Consider the following 5,774-nt stretch of genomic DNA (forward strand, 5'->3'; position numbering starts at 1 on the left):
GGACCCCTTGACAGATCGCTTTGAATAAAACTCCTCCAGCAAGGCCCAACCTTGGTTTTACCATTTGCCTCACCACCACCTACCCTTCCCTCGGGTCGGCCAACCGGAGGGTCATCTTTATTTTAACCCCCCCCCCCCGGGCCAGTGCTTGTCTAAGTGTTGGTCCAAAACAGAGCCACTTGCAGCACCACCTCGGGGAAACTTGAGGATTGGTTTTAGTTGTACATAGTGTTCATCCAGTGTTGCCGTGAGAACGAGATATGTGCAGCTCCTATCGGGATGTCGGCGCATCGGGCGGTCTTGCTGGTCTTGTTTTACCATTGTCGAAATGTCTTGTAACCGGGATTCCGAGTCTGATCGGGTCTTCTTGGGAGAAGGAATATCCTTCGTTGACCGTGAGAGCTTGTGATGGGCTAAGTTGGGACACCCCTGCAGGGTTTTGAACTTTCGAAAGCCGTGCCCGCGGTTATGGCAGATGGGAATTTTTTAATGTCCGGTTGTAGAGAACTTGAAACTTAACTTAATTAAAATGCATCAACCGCGTGTGTAGTCGTGATGGTCTCTTTCCGGCGGAGTCCGGAAAGTGAACATGATTCTTGTGTTATGCTTGAACATAAGTAGTTTCAGGATCACTTCTTGATCACTTCTAGTTCACGACTGTGCTTTGCTTCTCTTCTCGCTCTTATTTTGCGTATGTTAGCCACCATATATGCCTAGTGCTTGCTGCAGCTCCACCTCATTACCCTGCCCTACCCATAAGCTTAAATAGTCTTGATCTCGCGGGTGTGAGATTGCTGAGTCCTCGTGACTCATAGATACTTCCAAACAGTTGCAGGTGCCGATGATACCAGTGCAGGTGACGCAACCAAGCTCAAGTGGGAGCTTGATGAAGATCGTGTTCGTTGTGTTGTTTCGTTTCCTTTTGATCAGTAGTGGAGCCCAGTAGGGGCGATCGGTGATCTATGCATTTGGGGTTGTCTTTCTTTATTTGGTTCCGTAGTCGGACCTTGATTGTATTCTGGATGTTGTAATCCTAAATTATGTATTGTGTGAAGTGGCGATTGTAAGCCAACTCTTTATCCCTTTCTTATTCAGTACATGGGATGTGTAAAGATTACCCCTCTTGCGACATGCCTACTATGCGGTTATGCCTCTAAGTTGTGCTCCGACACGTGGGAGATATAGCCGCATCATGGGTGTTACAGCCTAAGCACTACGACGATATGACCGAGGTGTTAAACTGTGGAGGGGGGGCTCCGCACACGGCTAAGAGATTGTCTGTTATGCTTTGGGGTGCCCCTGCCCATGTATATAAATGAGGGGGGAGGAGGCCGGCCAAGGGGGGGCGCGCCATAGGGGAGTCCAACTAAGATTCATAATCCTAGTTGGAGTCCCCTTCCTTTTTCCAAGAGGGGAGAGAGGGTAGGAGGAGGAGAGGGAGAAGGAAAGAGGGGGCGCCGCCCCCTCCCTAGTCCAATTCAGACTTGCCATGGGGGGCGCCTGGCCACCCCTTGTGGCCCTTCTCTCCTTTCCACTAAAGCCCATTAAGGCCCAATACTTCCCCGGGGGGTTCCGGTAACCTCCCAGTACTCCGATAAATACCCGAATCACTTTGGAACAATTCCGATGTCCGAATATAACCTTCCAATATATCGATATTTACCTCTCGACCATTTCGAGACTCCTCGTCATGTCCGTGATCTCATTCAGGACTCCGAACAAACTTCGGTCATCAAATCACATAACTCATAATACAAATCGTCATTGAACGTTAAGCGTGCGGACCCTATGGGTTCGAGAACTATGTAGACATGACCGAGACATGTCGCCAGTCAATAACCAATAGCGGAACCTGGATGCTCATATTGGTTCCTACATATTCTACGATCATTATGCTAAGCTTATGGATGGGTCTTGTCCATCACATATTCTCTAATGAAGTGATCCCGTGCATCAAATGACAACACATGTCTATGGTCAGGAAACTTAACCATCTTTGATTAACGAGCTAGTCAAGTAGAGGCATACTAGGGACACTATGTTTGTCTATGTATCCACACATGTACTAAGTTTCCGGTTAATACAATTCTATCATGAATAATAAACATTTATCATGATGAAATATAAATAACAACTTTATTATTGCCTCTAGAGCATATTTCCTTCAATTACAACTTGGAGCCACCGAACATTTTCACCCGGTCTCACTGAAACACATAAAGTCCAAACCTTTTGTACTGACCGGTCTCACCAAGTGGTTTCTTTCGGTCCTACCGAGTAGGACAGAAAGGTGTGTGATGGTTGGATTTTTGGTGTTGCCTATATATACTCCACCCACTCTACCAAACTCTCAGTGAGCAACCAGAGCAGAGCATACACATTCGATACCCATATTTCTGATAGAGAGCTCAACAACCTTGTGTTGAGATCAAAGGGATTTCACTCCAACCATAAAACTTTTGATCTGTAGTCACCTCATTGCTTTCCACCCAAACCATCTCCTACCCCAAAGCCAAAATTGTGAGAGAGTGTTTGAGTGTTGTGGAGATTATCTTTTGAGAAGCACGAGAGCAAGAAGTTCATCATCAACAACTCCACCTATTACCTTTTGGAGGGTGATGTCTCCTATATTTGGCTAGGTGTGCTTCGGAGTTTGCAATCGTGTGAAACCAAGAAGTTTGTAAGCGAAAGGATATCGCCTACTTCGTTAAGATCTACCCCGAGTGAGGCTAGTACTCCATGGGCATAAGCCATGGTGGACTTTGTTCCTCTGTGGAATCTCGCAGTCGTTATCCTTGTGGTTGAAACCTTTTTTTGCGAATTCTCAAACTCTACTCCCTAATTACTTGTACTTGCATGATTGTTATTTACCGCTACTCATACTCTCGATATGAATGCATGGGTGTACATGTTGTAATCTAGCTTGTAACCAAATCTGCCTAAGAATCAAGGAACATTAAAAAAATTAATCGATGTAAGTGCATCTAGTGCCCCTTAGTGATTTTGGTGTATTGAGACATATATGTTAAGGGACTAATGTGTTTGTGAGTGTACATAGGTTTATAAGTCTATGAGGAGTTTGATATTTACAGAGAAAGTCGACCCCTAAAAATGAGGTTCTTCAACTGAAGACTTTGGATTTCTGAAGACTTTCTGAAGACTTTGAAAGTAAAGAAATTGGTGCAATCCTGAAGACTTGGTATTCATTCGAGGAACATGAAGCATGAAGACTTTTGTTTTTATAGTTTCATTTTATCTTTCTTGAGTCGTAGAAACACCGTACTGTTAAAGGGGGTCGAGGAAATACTAAGGAAAAATTTCCATGTGATGCTCAACTCAAAATCCTACACCTACCAATCCCTTCGAGTGAAGCCATTGGCAATCTCATACAGTTCAGTCATATTCTTCAATGACAGAGACGAAGTTCTTCTGGTCTCTAAGGAATTTGTTCCAACCGAGGAGTTAGGAATTCGCCTGTGCGGATTGCCTACAAAGTGAGGAACATGATAGGCCTGAGGAATTTGATACTCAAATTTCCAGCCGTTGATGTGCCTTGTGCCAGCTGTACCAAAATATCTACCCACCTAACGGTCATATCATTAAAGGGCATTTATGTCTTCTCATGTCGGGATACTCTCTAGGCTATAAATAGCCGCCCCCTACAACCACTAGCTGGTTGGCTGCTCCGAGAGAAACTGACACTTGTCATTTGAGAGCATCCCATCCTCCGAGGACTTTGAGTGAAAATCATCAAGTGAGGAAAACCCAAACCCAAACACCTACAAACCCCAAGTGATTGAGCATCAATGAAGAGATTGATCCTGCGTGGATCCGACGCTTGTTACCTTTGAAGATTGTGCTTCTTCCAGACGGTTAGGCGTCAAGGTCTAGAGCATCCAAGAGGAATTGTGGATCGCCAAGTGACCAAGTTTGTGAAGGTTTGGAAGTCACCTGAAGACTTACCACGAGTGATTGGGCGAGGTCTGTGTGATCTTAGCTCAAGGGGAATACGGTGAGGACTGAGTGTTCTGGACTGCGTGTTCATAACTGGGTGTCTGGGACTATGTGTCCTTAGGTTTAAATACCTAGCCGCCCTAACCAGATGTACAACTGAGACAGGAGTTGGAACTGGTCTACCAAATCATTGTCTTCACCAAGCTCACTGGTTCTATTTCCTCAACTCTTTCATTTTCTCATAACTGTGTTGAGTGCTTGTTCATATCTGTGTTTGAAGACTTTGACTGAAGACTTTCTCAAATTCCTCAGTTCAATTTCTTCAGTCTGTTTGTCTTCATCCTATGTTATCCTGTGCTTACGCTTTCTGTACTCTGTGCTGTCTTCATTTCATCATGATGACTATGCTTGTGTTCTTTTATGTTTACTTTTGAGTACTTATTCCGCTGCTAGTAGTTCTTCTCTAAGGAATTTCCTCACCTGCAAATTCCTTAGTGAAGATTTCATAAAAATCGCCTATTCACCCCCCCTCTAGTCAATATAACGCACTTTCAATTGGTATCAGAGCAAGGTACTCCCTTGTTCTGTGTGATTTTGGTTTAACCGCCTGGAGTTTTAGTTATGTCGACCGCAGGTATGATCAAGGTCTCTGCTAGGTGTCCTACTTCGATGGAACGGACTACCCCTACTAGGAAGAATAAGATGCGAATGCATCTTGAGGCAATTGATAACGATCTCTGGTATGTTGTGGAAAATGGTGTTCCCTCAGTCACACCTTCTCTGAATGCTGCTGATGTGAAGAGATTCAAGCAACTCGATTCTCAAGCGAAGAATATCATATGTGGCCATCTGAGCAAAGGACAGTATGGAAGAGTGAGTGCTTTGGAAACTGCTAAGCTTATCTGGGATAGACTGTCCAAGGTGAATGAAGGAGTCTCAACACAGCGTGACTCTCGAGTTGATGTTCTTCGCAATCTCTTCAACCGCTTCAAAAGACTCGACAATGAAAATGTTCAACAAACCTTCGATCGCCTCACTGACATCTCAAATGAGCTTCAAGCACTTGGTGCCACTGACATCACCGACCATGAGGTGGTGAAGAAATTGCTGAGATCGCTTGATTCCTCATTTGATACTCTGGCATTGATGATACAAGAACGTGCTGATTACAAGTCACTTGATCCCGCTGATATCCTCGAGAGGCTAAATACTCATGAGTTCCAGCTTGCTGAAAAAGATCTCTATGGTTCGAGCTATGGCAGATCACGTGCACTGAAGGCCAAGGCAGTATCTGAGTCCGATAGAAGACTCTGGTAGCAGCCTTGGTGATCCTGAAGAACTAAGCCATGAGCTAGCACTGCTCGTGAAGAAATTCCAGAAGTTCTCAAGACGTGGTCGCTTGGAAGACCCTCAAGGAGCAATGATTCCTCATCCAGTGACTACAAGAAGAGGCTTTGTCACAAATGCAAGAAACCTGGACATTACATTCAAGATTGTCCTCAGTGGGAAAAGGAATCAAAGAAGAAGAAATACAAGGATTACAGTTCTGATGATGCGAAGAAAAAGAAGAAATCCTACAAAATCTTCATCATCAAAATCCTCAAAGTCTTCATCTCACAAGAAGAGCAGCTCCAAGAAGGCTCGGCATTCATTGGCAAGGAAATGGACTCTGAGGCTGAATCTGAAGAAAATGAGGAAGAGGAGGCATCTGAGGAGTCCGAATCCTGGGTGGCGAGCCTAGCCCTCGCTACTGCATTCGTCAGCAAGTCTATCTTCAACACTGAAGAAAATGACCTCACCAACAAGGCTGATGAAGGCAA

This window comes from Triticum urartu, chromosome 7 (genome assembly GCF_003073215.2).
Source record: "Triticum urartu cultivar G1812 chromosome 7, Tu2.1, whole genome shotgun sequence".
Taxonomy (NCBI): Eukaryota; Viridiplantae; Streptophyta; class Magnoliopsida; order Poales; family Poaceae; genus Triticum; species Triticum urartu.